Source organism: Schistocerca nitens, chromosome 8 (assembly GCF_023898315.1).
Source record: "Schistocerca nitens isolate TAMUIC-IGC-003100 chromosome 8, iqSchNite1.1, whole genome shotgun sequence".
In the NCBI taxonomy this organism is placed as follows: Eukaryota; Metazoa; Arthropoda; class Insecta; order Orthoptera; family Acrididae; genus Schistocerca; species Schistocerca nitens.
In genome coordinates this window covers 549,046,233-549,071,626 of record NC_064621.1, presented here as the reverse complement: position 1 = coordinate 549,071,626, position 25,394 = coordinate 549,046,233, and the positions used below count along the sequence as shown (strand labels likewise).

Sequence of the window (25,394 nt, the reverse complement as noted above, 5' to 3'; positions counted from 1 at the left end):
GCACCTTCCTATAGATAATTTTGTATCTATGATAGAAATTTAAGAATTGTGGATCATTGCGAATCTTTTCCATGGAACTGAGGTGTTTAAGTGTTTGGGACAACTTCTTAATACATTCTGTTATCCATCTCTTTTTGTGAGATGTTGTTACAGACCTTCATACTTTTGGAAATGTCTTTACAAAGTTAAATTTGAACAGTGTGGAGGTTTTAGAGAATTTCATATTCACTTTGGTTTCCTTATACACTTCATCCCAGCTTTGTTTTTCTAGTTCTTTTGAAAAATCTTTTATTTTGATTTCTTATAGATGTCGTTTTTAGGCTTGTAGTTTAGGGAACGATTAGATGCCTGATTTTACTGTTGTTATTTGACAGAGATGGTCTGATAGTCCGAGATCTTTTACAGCTACATCACATTTTTGCCTGTCCATGTTTGTGGCCACATGATCAGTTACTGATGCAGTCATTGTAATAATCCTTGTTGCGCTATTGACCAATACGGATATGCCAAAACTTTGAATGATGTTTATGAAGGTGCTACTGGATTCATTTATGATATTAGTGTTGATGTTAATGTCCCCACACAGAATTATGTTGACCTTTGTACTTGTGACTTTATCTAGAACATCTGTTAACTTATTTAAAAAAGTGTCCACACTACCACTAGGAGATCTATACACACACAAAATTATTAATTTCTTGCTGATATCAAGCCCTGTTAATTCAATAGCTGATATTTCAAAGTGTATGTCTTCACTTGCTGTACTGAGGTCGTGTCTGGATTTGAACTGTGTCCCTTTCCTGATATAAATACATGATCCTCCACAGTTCTGCAGTAAGAGTTTGCTCTTTTGTACAGTGTGTGAAACATTCAACGAAACATCATTGCTATGGGCTTTCGGAACTGAAGGGCCACTCGTGTACCCTTTGTGACTGCACGACACAAAGCTTTACGTCTCGCCTCGCTCCGCCAACACCAACATTGGACTGTTGATGAATGGAAACATGTTGCCTGGTCGAACGAGTCTCGTTTGAAATTGCATCGAGCGGAAGGACGTGTACGGATATGGAGACAGCCTCATGAATACATGGATCCTGCACGTGAGCAGGGGATTATTCAAGCTGGTCGAGGCTCTGTAATGGTGTGGGGCGTGTGAAGGTGGAGTGACTGGGGCCCCTGATACGTCTAGATACGACTCTGACTGGTGACATGTATGTAGGCATCTTGTCTGATCACCTGCATCCGTTCATGTCCATTGTGCATTCTGATGGACTTGGGCAATTCCAGCAGGACAAAGCGACACCCCACACGTCCAGAATTGCTACAGAGTGGCTCCAGGAACACTCTTCTGAGTTTAAACACTTCCGCTGGCCACCCAACTCCCCAGACATGACAGTTATTGAGCATATCTGGGATGCCTTGCAACGTGTTGTTCAGAAGAGATCTCCAGCCCCCTGTACTCTTACCAATTTATGGACAGCCCTGCAGGATTCATGGTATCAGTTCCTTCCAGCACTACTTCAGACATTAGTCGAGTCCGTGCCACGTCGTGTTGCAGCACTTCTGCGTGCTCGCGGGGAGTGACTTACACGGTATTAGGCAGGTATACCAGTTTCTTCGGCTCTTCAGTATAATACCTGAAAACTCAAACAGAATACTTGTTGTAAAACAATACATTGAAAATAATCTTAAGCGATTATTAAATAATTAATATTAAGGTATTTAAGTCACTCATTTGTATCAATTTTGTTTTGGCGCCAACATTGCCAGTCGCACGTCTGTAAAGTACAAGCTCTTACAGACAGTTCCAAGATGGAGTGCTTTGTAAAAAAAACTTGTATAGGCTCATGGAGAGATTAAAGTAAAAATTATTTGAACTGAAAATATGAAATTGCTCAAATGCAAGATGTTGTAATGAATTTTATGTAATCTATGGACGGCAAAGTAGAAAATGTAATTAATAGGACTTCCATTTTCAATACTATAACGAGAATTCGATTCCTTGAATTTTGCAAGTTCCTTCAATGTTCCTGGGACCTCGAAGAAAATATTACAACAAAATCAGACAAAACTTGAATGATTAAATATTATTTGTATGCTTTAATTTTTAAAATAATTATTCTTGTAAGAAATATTTGCCAGTTAATTTTAGAAGATAGTAGCTAGTCATTTTTATTTCTGAGGCGGAAATATTGCTGTCCTTTCTTACACGGTACAGGAATATTAAATCGCTATCTTTTGCTTTTTTCTACTCGTCATTGGAAAACGCAGGACAGTGAAACATCGAGCGGATCATATTAGTCTCATGCAAAATGAAGACGGGACTGTTCTCGTGCCAAACACGAGTGTTGTGTAATGAATTTTTTCGTCCGTTTGGAAGACAAAGAGAAGACGCTACGCTGCGCAGTATGCATTAAATCTTAAAAATTCCCCAGGTTCTTACCGAAAGCCACTCGCGTGACACACATCCTTGAAATATTAATATGCGTGCGAGTTCACCACATGAAGATCGTCATTCAACGTCTTTGAGTTCCTTAATCGGTTGTTTTACGCTGGCGAATAACTTCAGGTAAGAAATATGATGAAACACACTACTTTTCCCTATTCGAGTTTTTGGGAACAATGTTTTCGGCTGTATTCGTAGACAGTGTAATTCTTACCGACAATATTTATATATGATTCAGGCTTGGTGTGACACTTGCAAAATCCCTTTCGTATTTGCAACTCTACGGATAGCGCTCTGAACATCCTGTCTGTGACGTCAGATTACGTGCCGCAGGATATGTAGTGTTTACCCAAGACAATTTTACAATCCTTGTGAGAGAACTTCTCACCCCAAAGCACTCAAACGTATTCCATATATCAGAAAATCTTTCGTTTTGAGTTGTTAATGAAATAACATTTCACAAAGTTTTCAAGTCATAAAACGACAACAGATGTTCAAAATGTCTACCGATTGTATTCATGCAAGCATGCTGTATTTGAATCACGGATTGCACACTTCTTAAATCATTCTCAGATGGTTTCAAAAGGTTTCGCAGTCCTCCATGACACTGTGTCGGAGGCTCTAAATTCGAAGTCTCTGCTGCATAAACCATTTGGTACCACAGTTAACAGTTCAAAGGAACAAGGTGATCTAGGCGCTCAGTCCGGAACCGCGCGACTGCTACGGTCGCAGGTTCCTGCCTCGGGCATGGATGTGTGTGATGTCCTTAGGTTAGTTAGGTTTAAGTAGTTCTAAGTTCTAGGGGACTAATGACCTCAGATATTAAGTCCCATAGTGCTCAGAGCCATTTGAACCATTTTTTTGAACAAGGTGAGAGGAATTTGCTGGTCATGGAACTGGCCCCTTCCTACGCGCCCACACATCTACATACCCATCTATCATGACCGAAATAGTGCACCTCGAACAGTGTAGCTGAAATGTGTTGTATCTCCATGATTTATGGACCCACTCCCTCTTACTTGCGGGACGCACCCTGTAGTAGGTCTGGAAGAGTGTGCTGAATGAAGTCCTTATGGACAGTGCCTTTATGATCTGCCAGGAGAAAATGTGGACCTACCTTGCATTCACCTACAATACCATTGGTCTTAAACTGTCGCTGGTGTCTAAACTGAATTTTATCATCAGTATTTTAATCAACGCATAAATATTGTATGAGAAGCTGCCAGAGGACATTCTTAAGGTGCATTACAATTTCTATCTCGAAAAATACACTCTAAGACAAAGAAAAGGACACCCAATGAAGGAATTCGGAGATGGCACGAACACATTCAGACAAACAAATGACTACAAATTCAAATAAATTGGATGATTTATTCAAGAGAAACAACTTCACTAACTGTAAACGTCAATAATGCGTTGGTCCACCTATGACCCTTATGCAAGCAATTAGTCGGCTTGACACTGATTGAAAGAGTTGTATGTCCTCCTGAGAGATACAGTGTCAAATTCCGTCCAATTGGTGCGTTATATCGTCAAAATCCCGAGATGGTTGGAGGGACCTGCCATAATGCTCCAAACGTGCTCAATTGTAGAGAGATTCGGTGGCCTTCCTGTGCAAGCTAGGGTTTGGCAAATACGAAGACAATCAGTTCGAGCGAGGTGGCGCAGTGGTTAGCACACTGGACTCGCATTCGGGAGGACGACGGTTTAATCCCGCGTCCGGCCACTCTGATTTAGGTTTACCGTGATTTCCCTAAATCGCTTCAGGTAAATTCTGCGATGGTTCCTTTGAAAGGGCACGGCCGACTTTATTCCCCATCATTCCATAATCCAATGAGATCGATGACCTCACTGTTTGGTCTCTTCCACCAAATCAACCCAATCAAGCCAATCAGTAGAAACTCTCGACGTATGGGGGCGGGCATTATCTTGCTAAAATGTAAGACGAGGATGGCTTGCCATGTAGGGAAACGTAACGGAACATAGAATGTCGTCAAATTGCCGTTGTTATCTAAGGTTGCCGTGCACGACAACCAAAGGTGTTCTGCAGTAAAATGAAATGACATTCCATACCATCATTGCTGTCTGTGAGGCCGTATGGCGGGCGTCAGTCACGTTGGTACCCCACCGTTGTCTTCGGCGTCTCCAGATACGGCTTCGGCCTATACTCTCATTGACTGGAGTAGAATTGTCTTGAATGATGAGTGCCGCTTCGAATTGAGCCCCAATGCCCAGGGAAAACGTATCTGGAGCATTATGTGCCGATATCTCCAAACATCTCGGGATTGTGACGGTCTAACACGACAGCTGGACATAATTTGGTACGATGTCCCTCGGGAGTACATCCAAAAACTATATCAGTCGATGCCAAGCCGAATAACTGCTTGCCAAAGGGCCATAGGTGGACCAATGTATTATTGACTACCTCATTTTGTGAAGCCCTTTCTCTCGAATAAGACATCCAATATATCTGAAATTGTTATCATTTGTTTGTTTGTGAATGTACATCAAATCTACCGATTTCCACCCCGTTCGGATAATTCCTTCGTGGTGCGTCATTTTTTATTTTTTTTTTTTATATAATAGCCAACAGAAAGACGCCTATGACAAACTCTATTTTTTGCGACTGTGTCATTACAAACTTAATAAAAAATAGCGAACTTTCATTTATAAATGAACTGTTCCGAGTATTTACCCTGCCGGCCATTAAAACTGAAATGTCAGGAAGATTACCAAATAACAAAATATTACTTATTTGATATATAGAATATAGTAGGAAGAATACATGATTAGATTTGTAGGTGAGCCCGGGATATATAGGAAGCAAACTTTAGTTGACAGTACTGCCGCCCTTGATAAAAACAATGGTTCTAACATGGCCAAGCGTTGAGTCGAACTGAGCTTGCCACAGGTCCTCTATTCTCATGCTGCTCTAAACAGTCATAGTCATCAGTTTTAGTGGCTGACAAGTGCTGCCAGTCTCACCAACGCATGTGTGTTCAGCGGGTGAGATATCTGTAGAACATTCTGGTCTGGGCAATAGGGGGACGTCCTCTACGTTGAGGTAGGTCAAGAGAGCGTGGGCCACATGCGGTCTTGTGTTATATTATTGAAACATAACATCACAGAGACCTCGAAGCTAGGACACAGTTGCTGACCTTAACACATCATAAATGTGACGACTGCTGTTCGTAACAGGTTATGTGAACCATAGGTGATAGTCTTGTGTGGCCAGTGGGACCCATACCATCGCCCTATGTACTGGTTCCATGTGACGGTGGCGAAAGCAGTCTGACACATTCATTCTTCTTGCAGCCTTTACACACAGATGTAGCCATAATGACGCTTTCGCAGGACAGAGACTTGCCAGGATAGATAACTTGGTGCCAAACCTACGTCCAGTGTGATCGTTGGTCACATCATTCTGAGCGTGCTTCTCAATGGTGCTGTGACAATGGGAAGCTGCAAGAATGGTCGCCTGCTGTCTGTCTCTGGTGCACCAGACTGTCCTTTTAGATATTTGCCTTGCTGTATACAAGCCCAATTCCGGAATTTGGTCACATCATTCTGAGCGTGCTTCTCAGTGCTGCTGTGACAGTGGGAAGCTGCAAGACTGGTTGCCTGCTGACTGTCTCTGGTGCTCCAGACATGGTCACATTGTCCTTTTAGATACTTGCCTTGCTGTATACAAGTCCAATTCCTGAGTTTGGTCACATCATTCTGAGCGTGCTTCTCAGTGCTGCTGTGACAATGGGGAGCTGCAAGAATGGTCGCATTCTGACTGCCTCTGGTGCTCCAGACATGGTCACACTGTCCTTTCAGATACTTGCCTTGCTGTATACAAGCCCAATTCTTGAATTTTGTCACAGCATTCTGAGCGTGCTTCTCAATGGTGCTGTGACAATGGGAAGCTGCAAGAATGGTCGCCTGCTGTCTGTCTCTGGTGCACCAGACTGTCCTTTTAGATATTTGCCTTGCTGTATACAAGCCCAATTCCGGAATTTGGTCACATCATTCTGAGCGTGCTTCTCAGTGCTGCTGTGACAGTGGGAAGCTGCAAGACTGGTTGCCTGCTGACTGTCTCTGGTGCTCCAGACATGGTCACATTGTCCTTTTAGTTACTTGCCTTGCTGTATACAAGTCCAATTCCTGAGTTTGGTCACATCATTCTGAGCGTGCTTCTCAGTGCTGCTGTGACAATGGGGAGCTGCAAGAATGGTCGCATTCTGACTGCCTCTGGTGCTCCAGACATGGTCACACTGTCCTTTCAGATACTTGCCTTGCTGTATACAAGCCCAATTCTTGAATTTTGTCACATCATTCTGAGCGTGCTTCTCAGTGCGGCTGTGACAATGAGAAGCTGCAAGAATGGTCGCCTGCTGACTGTCTCTGGTGCTCCAGACATGGTCACACTGTCCTTTTAGATACTTGCCTTGCTGTATACAAGCCCAATTCCGGAATTTGGTCCAGCATTCTGAGCGTGCTTCTCAGTGCTGCTGTGACAATGGGAAGCTGCAAGAATGGTTGCGTGCTGACTGTCTCTGGTGCTCCAGACATGGTCACACTGTTCTTTTAGATACTTGCCTTGCTGTATACAAGTACAATTCCTGAATCGGCGTAAAAGAGGATGTACAGAAATATGGAAACAGCGAAAAAGACAACACATTGTCATGCCCAGCACTGTGTACGAAAACTGACTATTCAAAAGACATACCAGTCATCTCTGAATGGATAAATACGGGCCCTGTATGATTTTCAAGTGAATATTATATCATTCTTGCTGCAAAATAGCGGAAATTTCTGGTGACGATGACGGAGGTAGACAGCGATCACGCACCCTTTTCTCCTAAGTAGACCACAAATGCTCACCAATATTGAGAGCTGGTGACTGTGGTGGGCAGGAAAAATGCGACAATTCATCCTTGTGCTCACAAGATCAGTCCTGGACAAGGTGAACTGTGTGAATATGGGGCCGGTCGTCTTGGAACATAGCATCATTACTGGGGAACAAACTTTGTTCCATGGGATGGACCTGGTCAGCTAAAATAGTCACATGTAACGCCATTCTGCAGAGCAAGCATGGGCCTTTGACATACCATGATATGGCTGCCCAAGTCATCATTGGACCTTCGCCATGTTTCACTCTTGGGAAACAGAAGTTGGAAACATTGTGAAACAAGACTCATCTGACCAAATGGTTTCCTTCCATTGCCCCATAGCCCAGGTTTTATGGCTTCAGCACAACTTTTTCCTGTTATGGAAATTTGCATCACTGGTGAGAGGCTATGGGATACCAGTTCGCCCTGCAATTCCCAGTTTATGGAGCTCCCTTCATATTGTTCTGGTGCTGGCAGGGTTCACAAGTGCAATATTCAGCTCAGCAGTGACTTTTTCAGCTGTCGTCCACTTATTTTTCGCCACAATATCCTTCAATGACTGTCTGTCACTATCACTTTACACATTGTAACTTAACGGACGACGTTTTTCTGCTTTCCCTGTGAGCAGTATAAATCTCCTTTACAGTGCCTCGAAGCACCAGATACTTCGGCTTCTTTGGTTACAGAAGCACCCACATATACACGTCCGCAACTGGTAGTAAGGGGGGGGGGGGGGGGGGGCACTTCCCCCTCCTGGAATATGGGTACAGATTTTTCATTCATTATAGATTTCTCTCGAATTTCTAGCAGCTATTGTCTGTGTCTCCACTCAACTGCAGATTTGACACTGACGACCGAGACGAAAAATACTGCAGATTCAGTGGTCACTATACAACATGGATTTTTTTTAGTTGTCACAATGCAGTAACAATCTTAGCGTAAACGGACGTTAAGTTTTGTGAGCAAATGAAGTGTTATAGAGACCGCCAAAATTGCATAAGCCTTCTTAAAAGTTTTCTCTAATTCGAGTGGTGTTAACGTGGCACTTTTTTTGACATCCAGCAGTATTTTCTCTTTCATTTATTCCCCCCTCTCCCCTGCTATTTTAGATTTTTAATTTGCAATTCCAGCCTAACATTATTAGGATATGAACAAATAATATTTGTGAATATTTTCTAGCTGTATTTCATTACTCTCCGGATGTTCTGGATTTAATAATATGAGGGTGTAATTTCAGATCGTTGAATCAAAAAGTGTCATCCACATTCATATCAATAATGTGAAAAGGTGTGCAATTGAAATGTGTTTATCGTTTAGGTACCAAGGTAATCTATCTTAAAAGTGCTAAGTAGGTTATCTTCAGATACAATAAGTTTTGTGGACTTCTTGTCACTTTTAGTTCTTGGGGGTACGACTCGTTTGCAAACTCTCTGAGACGGTTATATCGGACTGGCAAGTTTTGAATCTTGTCCCCTCTTGGAAAAATTTATGTGGACACCCACAGTTGAGCATACATGCTCTGAGCTTGAAGAAAGAGAGTATCTTACAAGTCTCTCGCTTGCTTGTGTATAGTTCGTCGCATACCAATACCATCAGCAATGCCAACTCGCAACAAATGGGATTAAAATTCACTAAATAACTCGCTACGATCACGTTTAATGCTCGCATTGACTACGACGTTCACACCACAATCCGCAGAATGCTCACTGGCTGTCGCAGAAAGCGTGGCGTAGGTGTGCAGGACAAGACTAAACTCGATCGCCACTGTTCACGAAATATAAATGGGTCAGCCTCAAGTGCTGGCGGACGAGAACGTCGTGGTTATTAGCTGCAAGGGAGGTGGCATGAAGGATGGATGCATACCATCAACTTTCGTCTGCATGATCATGTGTTACAAATAGAGTTTTAAGGACTGATCCTCCAGCACTGAACCACCACTCGAGATGGTGGAATGGCATCAGCGATGCCTTATAACTGTTTGCAATTAATGAACACTGTGATCAGATTTTATAAGGCCCAAAGAGTCTCAGGTTGCATTATGGCTCAAATGGCTCTGAGCACTACGGGACATAACATCTGAGGTCATTAGTCCCCTAGAACTTAGAACTACTTAAACCTCACTAACCTAAGGACATCATACACATCCATGCCCGAGGCAGGATTCGAACCTGCGACCATAGCAGTCGCGCTATTCCAGACTTAAGCGACTAGAACCACTCGGCCACACCAACCGGCTGTTGCATTATGACAGACTCGCATATTATCCGCTTCTCGTTTGCACATTGCAAATTATTTTCTTCATTATTGGGCAGTGAATACTTCAGCTCTCCAAAAATTACAGCATGGTGATGTGTATGCAGCAGGTTGCTTGTATGTTCAAATGATACTCCTGATCTGATACTGTACGTGGAATTCTGGCACTACGACAGTGCCGGTCAGAAAAAGAAAGAAAATATCACACTTCAGTCTGATGCACGGGTACGACAGTTGAAAACGGCAGAAAAAAATGAGTCCCACATAGCTGTCAGTAACTTGATGAGGAGACCATCAGACAGGACGTGTAGTCAGTGATGGTGACGATAGACACAACCACTTACGAGGACGAGATTTATGTTGTGACCCAATGTGAAGTGGATAACGCACATTATCTAATCCCACATTGGAAGCATGCGTGTGTAATCACCTGTGTGCGTCGGTAGGTGTGGCGAGGATTGACTTTTAGCAGCTAGATGGCGGCGCGGACTGACGGTCAACCATTGATCAGTGGTGCTGAGTTCTCGGAGGTGTCAGCAAACGAAGTTCTCTGCTCAGAAGAACTGTTAGTTTGGATCTGCTGTTGGGCATCAACTCACGGGTTTTTTTATGACGTGGTGGACGTAAGAGGATACTTGACTGCAGCGAGACTGGATTGGAGTGTTAGCAGCTCTTGCAGGAAACCAGAATCGGCATTTGAAACCTGAAATCATTAAAGTGTAGATTTTAATTTCCATTATTACTGGTTGACACGGAAAGAAGTAAAACACAAAATTACAGCTACCATATACTTGACTGAAAGTTGAGTTGACTGATTTCACATTAAACTTAGGGCAAGGTAAGGCTAAGGATTTCCTAGTGGAGGGTTGCACTGGTAATTAGAAGGAACTGTTTTTGAAAAGGGCGAAAATAGGTAACTTCTCATCCTAACAATAGCTTCCCAGTCAATCTACATATTGCGCTCTACGAGACATTGCTGAATCGCACTATTCCAGAAGCAGGAATTCACAAGGCAAGTGTAAGTTAGAATGCATAGACTAGCTGCCTGCGGGTGAATCTGGCATGGGAGGATAGCAGTGCAGCGAAAGTTCCGCACTGCAAATGGGAAACAGCGGCGGATGCAGATGGCGACACAAGCGTACAAAATGAGAAGTGTGCCAGAGTATTCTGTCCCAATGGAAGTTGGTGTTGAAAACGCAGAAGTCTTTAACAACAAAGTGACAACAGTTGACATAATATTACATAATACAACGCTGAGAGTGGGATAGTTCCCGACGTTACAAGGATAGATTTCTGCTCCAAGGGTCATCTTACTTTCGTCTGAAACAGCTACTTATCTGGGCACCGTGGAGGTGGTACAAATTTCTTGAGGTATTCAATAGTTTCCCTATGCAATCATTTTGTGGAGGATATACATGAGTGGCAATGTGCAGACCACAGCAGAGTGTTATCTCAAGCTTAATGAGAGCTTGGGCACAAAGTAATGGTACGAATTGCATACCAAAAAGGCGCAGATGGTGACAGTTCACTGCTAACGACAGAACTTGAAGGTACGGCCAAACTTTCAGGAAACATTCCTAACACACACAAAGAAAGAAAATATGTTATGTGGACATGTGTCCGGAAACGCTTACTTTCCATGTCAGAGCTCATTTTATTACTTCTCTTAAAATCACATTAATCATGGAATGGAAACGCACAGCAACAGAACGTACCAGCGTGACTTCAAACACTTTGTTACAGGAAATGTTCAAAATGTCCTCCGTTAGCGAGGATACATGCATCCACCCTCCGTCGCATGGAATCCCTGATGCGCTGATGCAGCCCTGGAGAATGGCGTATTGTATCACAGCCGTCCACAATACGAGCACGAAGAGTCTCTACATTTGGTACTGACGAAACTAAAACTAAAATGAGCTGTAACATGGAAATTAAGCGTTTCCGGACATATGTCCACACAACATCTTTTCTTTATTTGTGTGTGAGGAACGTTTCCTGAAAGTTTGTCCGTACCTTTTTGTAACACCCTATATATATATATATATATATATATATATATATATATATATATATATATATATATATATATAGAGAGAGAGAGAGAGAGAGAGAGAGAGAGAGAGAGAGAGAGAGAGTTGCACATTTGGGGGAGAGAGCTTAGTCAAAACTACTCACCTTCACCAAATAAAATATAGCATGTGTAGCTCAGCAGGAGAGTAAGAATTAAAAAATAACAGACAAAACAAAACCAGGTAATATCCAACGGCAGTCTCCCGTCGATCTTAATTCAAGACGCAGATTGGCAGAAAAGACAACTGTGGAAGTGCCCCCTTGGTAGTGGAAGATACTGGGCCACCCAAAGTACATCAGAGCCAGTCTCTTTCTGTTGTGGGTGTGATACAACCTCCCTAACTGCACGTTTGTCATACAGGTAACACCAAAGGCCAGCAGATTCTGACAATCACATTTCCTAGTGTGCGTACCCTATGTTACATGAGCTAACCAATGTAGTATAACTCAAAAGGAACGATGGAGGGGAATTCCTCCATTATATTCTTGCAATATGTAGGCAACATGGGCGTGTAAACATGGTGGTGCATAGGCAGTATCAGATTAAGAGTGTTCGATGTTTATCACATGCAGTCCAAATGACTCTGCAGATTCCTCCAGGTTATGTAAATAGCCTTTCGTTTGACAGGTGCCAAACGAGAGTGTATGTAGCGTACGCAGCAGAGTAGTGTGAGGCAGTTCCCTGAACTGGCCGAGCACTGTAGTAAGCCATGTGCGAGTTGCATGGAAAAAGCAGGCACCATAGATGGCAGGAATCGGCAAAGTTAAGTGGAACTGGCAGCACACGGGCATGGAGATAGAATAGTCATCCATAACATGGAAATACTTAAGGGGACACGCCCCTGAGTGGGCTGCATTTTTAGCATTATCTTCACCCCCATAGTGCAACTGATCTACACTACATGATCAAAGGTATCCGGACACCCTCAAAAACATACGTTTTTCATATTAGGTGCACTCCATATCAGCGACCTCAGTAGTCATTAGACATCGTGAGAGAGCAGAATGGGGCGCTCCACGGAACTCACGGACTTCGAACGTGTTCAGGTGATTGGGTGTCACTTGTGTCATACGACTGTACGCGAGATTTCCACACTCCTCAACATCCCTAGGTCCACTTTTTCCGATGTGATAGTGAAGTGGAATCATGAAGGGACACATACAGCACAAGATCGTAAAGGCCGACGTTGTCTGTTCACTGACAGAGACCTCCGACAGTTGAAGAGGGTCGTAATGTCTAATAGGCAGACATCTATCCAGACCATCGCCCAGGAATTCCAAACTGAATCAGGATCCACTGTACTATGACAGTCAGGCGGGAGGTGATAAAACTTGGATTTCATGGCCGAGCAAATGTTCTTAAGCCATACATCACGCTGGTAAATGCCAAACGAGGCCTCGCTTGGTGTAAGGGAGGTAAACATTGGGCATTGAACAGTAGGAAAACGTTGCGTGGAGTGACGAATCACGGTACACAATGTGGCGATCCGATGGCATGGTGTGGGTATGACGAATGCTTGTTGAACGTCATCGGCCAGCGTGTGTAGTGCCAACAGTAAAATTCGGAGGCGGTGGTGTTATGGTGTGGTCGTGTTTTTTTATGGATGGGGCTTGCACCCCATGTTGTTTTGTGTGGCACTATCACAGCAAAGGCCTACATTGATGTTTTAAGTACCTTCTTGCTTTCCACCGTGGAAGAGCAGTTCGGGGATGGCAACTGCATCTCCCAACACGATCGAGCACCTGTACGGCCTGTGGCGGAGTGGTTACACAACAATAACATCCCTGTAATGGACTGGCCTGCATAGAGTCCTGTCCCAAATCCTACAGAACACCTTTGGGATGTTTTCGAGCACCGACTTCGTACCAGGCCTCACCGTCCAACATCGATACCTCTCTTCAGTGCAGAACTCCGTGAAGAATGGGCTGCCATTCACCAAGAAACCTTCCAGCATCTGATTGAACGTATGCCTGCGTGAGTGGAAGCTGTCTTCAAGGCTAAGGATGGTCCAACACCATATTGAATTCCAGCATTGCCGATGGAGGGCGCCACGAACTTGAAAGTTATTTTCAGCCACGTCTTCAAAATGTTCAAATGTGTGTGAAATCTTATGGGACTTAACTGCTAAGATCATCAGTCCCTAAGCTTACACACTACATAACCTAAAGTATCCTAAGGACAAACACACACACCCATGCCCGAGGGAAGACTTGAACCTCCACCGGGACCAGCAGCACAATCCATGATTGCAGCGCCCCAGACCGCTCGGCTAATCCCGCGCGGCTTTTCAGCCAGGAGTCCGTTTACTTTTGATCACATAGTGTATAAATGAGAGATAACTCAAAACTCTTACACACAGAGTCAGGGTCATTAGTCAAAGTGAATGGCGTGTGACGAGGGCCTCCCGTCGGGTAGACCGCTCGCCTGGTGCAAGTCTTTCGAGTTGACGCCACTTCGGCGACTTGCGCGTCGATGGGAATGAAATGATGATGATAAGGAGAACACAACACCCAGTCCCTGAACGGAGAAAATCTCCGACCCAGCCGGGAATCGAACCCGGGCACTTAGGATTGACAGTCTGTCGCGCTGACCACGCAGCTACCGGGGGCGGACATTAGTCAAAGTATTTCCCACAAAATCTTTGAGATATTTATTACATTTTGGTACTGCCGACAATATTTATAATAGTATAAAAAATGGAACATTATTTCACTGTGGTACCATTTACTTTGGAACAACTGACTGCACGGCTTGGAAAAAGAGTCAGAGTACAGACAATATTCACATAAGTGTTTTATGCCTTCAATTTCCTTTCCTGATGCTGATCTGTGAAAAAGACAAGTAATTTATTGTACCACAACAAAAATATTTAAAAATGTAGCTCAAGTATCACCGACATTATCTTCACGTTAAAAAGTTTTCAGGAAACAGTAGGCAAGGGAGGTAGAGGAGGTCATTCTAAGTATCTGTACCAATTTTTGTGAGTTTAACTTCAGTCATTTAGGAGAAAAGTGTACCTGACTGATGAAAATTCAAGTTTTCGGTAAATGGCAAAAGAAGATTTACAGATTTATTAACTGATCACTATGCTCGTTTAGAAAATTCCAGCTACATACACCAGTTGCCCTTCTGTTTCCTTATCCTCCATAATCTTTCTCTTCATTCTTTCCTTTATCCTTGACTCCTTGGTAAGAGCTTCTGCAGCTGCCTCTGCTTCGGTTACCCGCCGCTATCAATAGCAGTTTGACCTGAAGCCATATTCCTTATCGTCTGGATGTTCAAATTCTTCATAACATTGATCCTTGACATTGCGCCATCACTGAATGTTATTATTGCGTCTATTACACCAATCTTCAGCACTGTCAGTCCAACAAATGCAATTTTGGGTATTCTCTCCCATATGCAGCTGTTGAACCTTTCATTTGCATTCTGAGAGACATTTCCTTAGTAGATTTTTATTTGCCAGATCCCTATACACAGGGTGTCACATTTATCTTGACCACCCTAAATAACTGTTTGTCCAGATGTAAATTACAAAATGTTTCAAGCAAATGTTCTTTAGTCGTCAAGGAGACATCACTCATGCTGATTGCCTTCGTTGTACCTTTGTTTTTTTACAAAGATATGAACAGCGGTATGACTTTTTTAAATGGTACCCTGTATTTTTTAGTCGGTAATTCATTTCCTCTCCTAAAGACCTATTCAAAAATGTATCACAGTGTACCATTCACTGAAACACAACGTTATTAATTACATAACACAACACAGACGTTGACGCTCCCAGTGCTTAGTGCAGGTACCCGGGGTAATGGAACACATCCACGTGCTGACGTTGACAGAGGACAAATGTAAACATAAGTAGAATGCACACCCGTCATTCCGTCAACCATCGTCAGTTGAAGGTTTGTGTGAGTAGAATGTACACCAACAAAGAGAAGGTAGAAATGCTACTCATTTTTAGGGAATATAAGTTAGCAGTACAGTAACTGCAATACTGTTTCCTTATGTACAGGTAATTTTAGTACAGTAGTTTAGTCCTTTCAAATACTGTTGTGTGTAGAGTACGCAAACAATAAAGGCTGTCCTTCCTGCAAAGTGCATCGACAAAGGTTTCTTTTATTGTTGTTGTGTTGTTGTTGTTGAAGTTAGGCGAAATGCTATGCAGGCAGCGGAACTGTACAGAGAGCCATATCCTGACAAGAACCCACCTCCCCGACGGATGTTTCCTCGTCTTCTTGCGAGGCTTTAGGAAACGGGAAGTTTCAACCTACGACAACGCAATCGTCGTAGCACTCGCACGGACAAAGCTGCCGAAGTTACTGTTCTCGCTTCCATTGCTACGAATCCACATGTGAGCACACGACAGCTTGAACACGAGATTGGCACTCCGAAAACCAGTGTACATCGTATTCTTACACGTCACCGGTATCATCCTTACCATGTACACTTACATCAAGAATCGCATGGGAATGGTTTCCAGAATCGTGTACAGTTCTGTCAGTGGGCACAGCAGCAAATCCTCGCCAACCCGATCTTCTTCTCCAATGTTATATTTACCGATGAGTGTTCCTTCTCAAACAAAGGACAGATAAATACAAGGAACAAGCATTATTGGTCTAGCGACAACCCACGATGGCTTCGACAGGTGGAACATCAGCGTCAATGGAGAGTTAACGTCTGATGTGGGATGCTTGGTACTATAATTATTGTGCCTTATTTCATCAATTGTAGTCTAAACGGCACAGCGTATGACAACTTCCTCAGACAAATTCTTCCTCCTCTCCTGGATGAAGTGCCACTAAGAAACAGACTGCTTAAGTGGTATCAATACGATGGATGTCCAGCATATAATGCCTTGTGTGCACGTCTTGTTCTGAACTGAAGGTATCCATCCAGATGGATTGGTCGAGGAGGAACAGTTACTTGGCCTACTAGGTCTCCCGATTTCAATCCTCTGGATTTTCTTCTTTGAGGATGCATTAAGGAAGTTGTCTATCGCGACATTCCAGCATCTCCAGAGGACATGCAGGAACGATCGAGCTTGCCTGTAATTTTCTTCAGCAGGCAACACAACACTGGAAGCAGTAAATAATTCTTTCATTCAACAAGTGCGCGGGTGTATCGGTCTCCAGGGTCACCACTTTGAGCACCTATAAAGTTAAGTTAATGGTACAGGAGAGTCAAAGTCAATTTTGTGTTATGTTTTTACTTGGTTTTTAATTTTTTTATGACAACTCCAGCAAGTGGGCGAGTTTGTGATCCTGGACTCAATGTCAATGTTATGTTATGTAATTAATAACTTTGTGTTTCAGTGAATGGTGCACTGTGATATATTTTTGAATAGGTCTTTAGGAGAGGAAATGAATTACCGAATAAAAAATGCAGGGTGCCATTTAAAAATGTCATACTGTTGTTCATATCTTTGCAAAAAAAAACAAAGCTACAACGAAGGCTATCATGCTGATTGATGTCCCCCTGACGACTAAAGGACATTTGCTTCAAACATTTTGTAATTTGCATCTGGACAAACAGTTATTTAGGGTAGTCAAGATAAATGGGACACCCTGTATAGGCCTAAATGCGTCCATTACAGCAAGCGATAAGGAATGCTTGTGTGTATATTGTATGCCTGTAGCATTGCTCAACCTGTACTTGCACCACGGATCTTCCCCTTTTGGACACAAACCATCTGTGGGGTTTCATATGTTGACACTCTGTGAAACCATGTTGCCCAAACAGCTCATCTCATGTTCTCCAAATCTCGTACATTTTTCGTTATTGCTAGTCCATAATAATGAGTCAAAGAATCAATCCCACTTTTTGTAAGACGACCTGGAACACCTGTATGTTTTCTGTCTAACAGTTTTTTTCCACTGAAGTCTTTACATAATTTTCTCTGACGAGCTCCCATTCTTTTTTGGACATGCCCAATCCATTCAAGCTTTTCTATCAGTGTGTCCCAATATGGTCTGTCATTAACAACAGTACCCCGCCCTTTACACTCTCCATCCCCAAGGTAGCATACATACCTCACACCACGACTGACCATTGATCTAAATATGTTTAGAACTCCTTTCATTTCCATGTTTGCCCTTGGGCCATAAAAAGTTCTTTTCACAAACGCGGGTGCCATTAAATTTACTTGAACAACATAGGCAGTGCTTTGTTAGGCATTCATAATCTAGTATGTTACCAGTTACAATAAATGTGGCAGTTACAACCCCTTTCAGAGACATTCCTGTACTTTGGTTCTGGTAGTCAGTGTCTTCTAGAATACACCTGTGTTAACGATCCGTAACTAACAATGGAAAAAACGGAAAAACAAAATAACGCATCACGTATTCTGATGCACTTCAAACTGACAGATAGGTGTGGCCCCAGTGCAACATTACGTTCAACCTCTCTTCTGCGAAGATCCATCAAATGCTGCTACAATGTCTGTATTCTCAGACAAGGCTATTGCTTCTTCTGTTTCTCTTTTCATTGAATGTTCACTTACACCACATAAAGCATTATGTATTAATTTATTGTACCTGTCAAACCTCAGTGGAGGAGGAGTCAAATCCATCACTGCACAAAAAGTCTGGGCAGCTCTCCTTCCCCTTCCAATACATGGCATTGCATAAGAAAGCTGAATATTTACACTGTAATGTCGACTATCAGTTACTGCCAATGTCATAGTATCACTGTGCATCTTACATGAGTTACAGACAATCACAAACCGACTTGAATGGCCCTTCCTTGCTGAAATGTCCTCAGAACGTCAATACTATCTTCACAATTGCAGTACTTACATTTCACAGCACTCTTCAAATGTCTTCACAGGGTATTTAGGTTCACAATAACAATTCCGTCGTTATTGATGCTCACAATACTACTAGGCTTGTTCTTATTACATTCAGAAAGCGAAAGTTTACGCCTAGAAGCACTGCCTGTAGACATAGTTTCCTCAGGCGACTTTTGAAGCAACTGATGTGTACTGTTCAGTTGTGTTTGGAAATGGTTGCCGTGAAACTTTCGTTTGGGGCTAAATTTCTTTACTCTCGGCATTTGTAGCGCAGGAAACACACATAAACACACAATACCTACAAAACCATACATGTATGAAATTCCGAAAGCATATATTCTCAGATTTTTGTTTAAATTCGAACCATAGCCTTCTAGACACGCCTGTACTTTGGTTCTGGTAGTCAGTGCCTTCTAGAATACACTTGTGTTAACGATCCATTACTAACAATGGAAAAAACGGAAAAACAAAATAACGCATCACGTATTCTGATGCACTTCAAACTGACAGATAGGTGTGGCCCCAGTGCAACATTACGTTCAACCTTAATTTTAGAATGAACAGAAAATGATAATGCCCATTAACTATCCTTTTTGGAGTCTGCATGAAATGCTCTTTTCTATAGACAAAGATTTTTTTTTTCAAATTTTTGATAATTTTCACGAGCATGTCCGTTTAAACTGTTCAGAAGAAGACAGTTAACAGAGTAATATACCATTATCACTAGAAGCTAAGGTTTATATAATATGTGCAAAGTATTAACATTGTAAATAACAAGCATGTAACATCTAATAATCATGCAGTTAGCTAGGCTATCACCAATACATCACTTATGCGTTGGTGGAAGTCCATGTAGGGGCTCCTTTTGTCACTGCTCACTAGCCGACTGACGTTAGCATATCTTTATAAGAAATCAAAGAGTAATAATAGTCATATTTTGGGCGTCCTCGTACTTAATCACAGACATTATCCTCTGTTTTCAGCAGACTTGTCAGAAAGAACAGATACCACACATATAAATACATGTGCCTTGATGGCAAATAATGATACCTTCTGTTTTTGTTAGTCCTCTAGCAGGAATCAGGTGACACTGCAAACAATGAAGATATTGGATGGGGGATTCCACGTATGTAGTGTGTAGTATATGAGAATTTGGGTCAGATGGGAAGCATGCTCAGATTGTTAAGGCCACAAATCGTGGTAAGTGGGGAATCTGGTTTCAAGTCACAGACCAGCACAAATTTTCACTTGTTACCGTTACATTTATTTCAGTCCCCAACTGCAGCTGAGATCAGAATATCTGTTTCATCATATATATATGGCTGAAGTATCATTAATGGAGTCTGTACTTCCAAACATGTCTGAAAGAACAGACACCACACATATAAATATATACACCTTAACACAAAGTAGTGATACCTTCAGTGTGGATAGTGGACATCATGTGAGGCTGAAAACAATGAGGATAATGGACAGGTGACACTGTACTCTCTTTATTCTTATTTGGACACTCCTTTTAATCCAGAGGTGAACTGCTTTAAGAATTTGCAAAGGTGAGGTGTACACCTGCCTTGGGATGGTGTAGCTACGCCAGCTGGACTAGGAACTGAGCCATTGGGTCAGATAGGAAGTGTGCTCAGATAGCCAAAGTGGTCAAGGTCACCACCCACAATAAGCGGGAAATTCAGGCTCGGGTCCTGGTCCAGCACAAATTTTCACTTGTCACCACTTGATTTATTTCAGTGCCAGATTGCAGCTGATATCAGAATTATTCTTTCATCATGTATACATGGTTGCAGGCTCATGAGTGTAGTCTGTTCTTTTGGACACTACACGTATAAATATAAACCATCTTAGCTATCAGTTGGTCTACTTCTTCCTGGTAAAGTATAACCTAATCCATAATGAAGGCGGGAGCAGCTCTGGTAGCAGGCAGCGGGGCCAATACTACTAGATCAAATGAAAAAGCTGGCAGCCAGAAATATGGTGGAGTTAGAACAGTTGTCAGTTATTGGCGTGCTTGGGGTGGCCTTTCCTTTCAACATATGCAGGGAAACTAAAGAAGATATCAAGACATTTCTGTGAAACCTTCAGGACATAAGTCACCACAGAATAAAAAAAGGAGAATAAGTGGCTTATATGAAGTTGTCCTACCAAGATTGAACAAATACAAAAGTCTTTCGGACAGAGCATAGTAATTTTTCATGTCATGGCTACATAGCAGTGCTAAGTGATGGGGCTGCCAGGCAGTGGTGCACCCTCACATGCAGTTTGGTTGCTGACAGCTCATTCCATGGCTCAGTGCCTAGTCCAGCTGGCATAGGTAAACCATCCCAAGGTAGATGTACATCTCACCTTTGTAAGTTCTAAAAGTAGTTCACCTCTGGATAAAAAGGAGTGTCCAAATAAGAGTAATGAGAGTGCAGTGTTGTCTATCTTATGGATATTTCTTTGTATATTGCACATAAGAGTGGTCCAACCTAAATAAAGTTATCAAATGAGCACTGAGTCAGTATTAACTGCACATTGCATAGAATGTTAAAGTTCATATTCAGTGTGCTAGCTGCTAAAAATTCTAACCGGTACACACAGTCTACCTGTTGGCATAAGGATTGATGCAGCAGAACCATGGATGGGAAAATTAACGTTTAATGGTGCAGTTATATCTAATGCAGTTGCACCAGGATCTAGATTTTATATCTGGATGTATACTCTCATTTAGCAGGTTATGACTAAGGTGAATTTGACAGTTCAGACCGGAACAATGCTCTATAGCCGATATATTAGGAGCTAGATAAACTCGCAACTTAAGTTTCCAGTTATGGACGAAGGAAGAAAATAGTGACAGTGATTGGTTGAGCTTGCTGCTGAACTGAATCGTGGATATTGCAGTGTGAGAGAGTCTGGCTAACGCAGGAAATTGTGGTGGACTGACAATCAATAGAATGCCACTAAGTAGAGAAACCATGAAAGCATATGAAACATACTGAGATCTTGTGGATGTGTTTTTCACATCTATCTTGTAATTAAGATGTACAGTTCTTCACACGATATTTTCTTTGTATAGGTATGAAGGTATAAGTATTGTCTTGTAAAACACACTGTGGAACAAAAGAGGCACTGCTCAGGTATCAGATGACTATATTAATAACATTTTGAGAAAAGACAATATAAAGAAGGCATTCATATCATAACATGCAGAGAACAAAATTCTTGGAATAACTCTCCTGGAAAACATATGAAACCGTACTAGCCAAAAGAGCCAAAAAACACTGTAGAAATTCTAGTCATACAGTTTACTTTCCAGTGCTGTTTGATGGTGGCACCATTAAAATGTTTGGGACTAAAGACCAGCAAGCTGAAACTGTCCAGAGGTGCACATAACTGTGCATAGATTAAGTAATTGTAATGGTAAGGCCAAATGGGTAAGGTGCTTTCAGTGGCATAAAGTGTATCATTCCCATTAACAGAAGAGTAGTAACAGAGACAGCTTTGATCATGACCATAGGCCCAGATATGGCCTGCACCAATTTGTCAAATGTCACAACTATTTGGCATGCGCACCAGATCTGTAATTATATGTGCAATGAATGAAGTGTTATTAGAAGAGGACAAGGTCATGTCGGCATTCTTTATGCACTCAGAGGTCACTTCCACAGTGGTCCTAATGCTACTAGGTGAAAACATGCTGATAGCTTCAATCACAACTGTAGTGCTAAATACTGTTTGCATGTACAGGGTGTTTCAAAAATGACCGGTATATTTGAACCGGCAATAAAAACTAAACGAGCAGCGATAGAAATACACCGTTTGTTGCAATATGCTTGGGACAACAGTACATTTTCAGGCAGACAAACTTTCGAAATTACAGTAGTTACAATTTTCAACAACAGATGGCGCTGCAAGTGATGTGAAAGATATAGAAGACAACGCAGTCTGTGGGTGCGCCATTCTGTACGTCGTCTTTCTGCTGTAAGCGTGTGCTGTTCACAACGTGCAAGTGTGCTGTAAACAACATGGTTTATTCCTTAGAACAGAGGATTTTTCTGGTGTTGGAATTCCACCGCCTAGAACACAGTGTTGTTGCAACAAGACGAAGTTTTCAACGAAGGTTTAATGTAACCAAAGGACCGAAAAGCGATACAATAAAGGATCTGTTTGAAAAATTTCAACGGACTGGGAACGTGACAGATGAACGTGCTGGAAAGGTAGGGCGACCGCGTACGGCAACCACAGAGGGCAACGCGCAGCTAGTGCAGCAGGTGATCCAACAGCGGCCTCGGGTTTCCGTTCGCCGTGTTGCAGCTGCGGTCCAAATGACGCCAACATCCACGTATCGTCTCATGCGCCAGAGTTTACACCTCTATCCATACAAAATTCAAACGCGGCAACCCCTCAGCACCGCTACCATTGCTGCACGAGAGACATTCGCTAACGATATAGTGCACAGGATTGATGACGGCGATATGCATGTGGGCAGCATCTGGTTTACTGACGAAGCTTATTTTTACCTGGACGGCTTCGTCAATAAACAGAACTGGCGCATATGGGGAACCGAAAAGCCCCATGTTGCAGTCCCATCGTCCCTGCATCCTCAAAAAGTACTGGTCTGGGCCGCCATTTCTTCCAAAGGAATCATTGGCCCATTTTTCAGATCCGAAACGATTACTGCATCACGCTATCTGGACATTCTTCGTGAATTTGTGGCGGTACAAACTGCCTTAGACGACACTGCGAACACCTCATGGTTTATGCAAGATGGTGCCCGGCCACATCGCACGGCCGACGTCTTTAATTTCCTGAATGAATATTTCGATGATCGTGTGATTGCTTTGGGCTATCCGAAACATACAGGAGGCGGCGTGGATTGGCCTCCCTATTCGCCAGACATGAACCCCTATGACTTCTTTCTGTGGGGACACTTGAAAGACCAGGTGTACCGCCAGAATCCAGAAACAATTGAACAGCTGAAGCAGTACATCTCATCTGCATGTGAAGCCATTCCGCCAGACACGTTGTCAAAGGTTTCGGGTAATTTCATTCAGAGACTACGCCATATTATTCCTACGCATGGTGGATATGTGGAAAATATCGTACTATAGAGTTTCCCAGACCGCAGCGCCATCTGTTGTTGAAAATTGTAACTACTGTAATTTCGAAAGTTTGTCTGCCTGAAAATGTACTGTTGTCCCAAGCATATTGCAACAAACGGTGTATTTCTATCGCTGCTCGTTTAGTTTTTATTGCTGTTTCAAATATACCGGTCATTTTTGAAACACACTGTATGTGGGTAAAACTGTGTTAATAGAGATGTCTGTGTATCGTTCTAGGACTTACAGGCAACGTGAAGATGTCTGGCAGGAGACACAGCAGGCAGGCTCACTCTATTGAAGGTAGTAACCTGGCAGAAGGGGGTGATAAGACACCAAAATACTTGGCCTGGGCTAGGATTCCAACACACTTGCATGGCAGAGAGAAAGGTTAGACCCATTGTGGGCCCAGGTACAGCTACCTCTTTTTCTCACCCCCACAAACATGGGTGCTACACATGTTTGCTAACTCCTATAGGAGAGTGGGGCTTGGAATGCATCTGGATTGGTTGTATCAGTGGCTCTCTTAAAACTGGCTACAGTTAACGTCACAGAAATAGCTCACTTCACTGTAGCACAATCAAGATTAGAGCCATGACTTCAAAATGTCAGCAAAGGACAGTAGTCATTCCAGGAGATCTGGTTTTCTCATCCACATGTCTCACGAAACATATATTGACATAAGCAATATACTCTTGGTTACAAAAGATTGGATAGGTTAAATAAAAGGCTAAGAAACATACCTGATATTTAAAAACCATAGGTTACTTAGGTGTAATATCAAGATCTGTAGCAGGTAGCAAACAGTGTTCATTTATTTATATAGTACCAGTGTAATGTACAGTGGGCCACATGTCAGCTCAAGCCCCAAGTAAAAAGTTATCTGGTTCTGACGTTTGCCTGCTTTATTTTCTCATTGATTGTCCTCGGTGTCGACGTACTGCGTTACTATACTGACTGAAAAATGGGGAGGGGGGGGGGGGGAGATCAACACTGACGGCTTTAAATGATGAAGCCGACAGGTGCACATTTGCGTTTCACAATTCTTTACTTTCACTGTCCACAACCCACCCAATAATACACAGTTATATGGCCATTGCAGTATTGTTTAACTTTCGATAAGCCTCAATAATTGTTTGCAGGCATACGAGGTGTGGCTAGAAAAAAACCGGACTAGTACTGGTGAAACAATAAAACGAATGCAATAAGGCTGAAAGTCGCGTGGCCTGTCACGTGACTCTCGCTCCGCCTACTGCTCGAGTTTCATCTGCCTCCTGCACTCAGTCTGCCCGTGGCGTCTGTTTTAAGTAGTTGACGTTTTGTCTGTGCGTCGGAAAATGTTGAGTGTACAGAAAGAACAGCGTGTTAACATCAAATTTTGTTTCAAACTAGGAAAATCTGCAAGTGAAACGTTTGTAATGTTACAACAAGTGAACGGCGATGATTGTTTATCGCGAACACAAGTGTTTGAGTGGTTTAAACGATTTAAAGATGCCCGCGAAGACACCAGTGATGACACTCGCACTGGCAGACCATTGTCAGCAAAAACTGATGCAGACATTGAAAAAATCGGTAAACTTGTTCGACACTTTCCTTGTCAACTCCTGTTAACTCAGACACTGCTCTGATTGTTAAACGGCGATCTTGTCGAACAAGTTTACCGATTTTTTCAATGTTTGCATCAGTTTTTGCTGACAATGGTCTGCCAGTGCGAGTGTCATCACTGGTGTCTTCGCGGCCATCTTTAAATCGTTTAAACCACTCAAACACTTGTGTCCGCGATAAACAATCATCGCCGTACACTTGTTGTAACATTACAAACGTTTCACTTGCAGATTTTCCTAGTTTGAAACAAAATTTGATGTTAACA

At 42.5% G+C, this 25,394-nt stretch overlaps 1 protein-coding gene across 1 annotated transcript in view; it reads left to right on the top strand.

Annotated features, from left to right (window-relative positions):
• Positions 1-2,523: 2,523 nt before the first annotated feature.
• LOC126198597 (odorant receptor coreceptor-like) overlaps positions 2,524-25,394 on the top strand; it is a 247,733-nt gene continuing 224,862 nt past the window's right edge. Inside the window, exon 1 of the mRNA XM_049935048.1 lies at positions 2,524-2,569. The gene's annotated coding sequence lies outside the window, so the exon portion shown is untranslated. The remainder of the gene's footprint in view (positions 2,570-25,394) is intronic.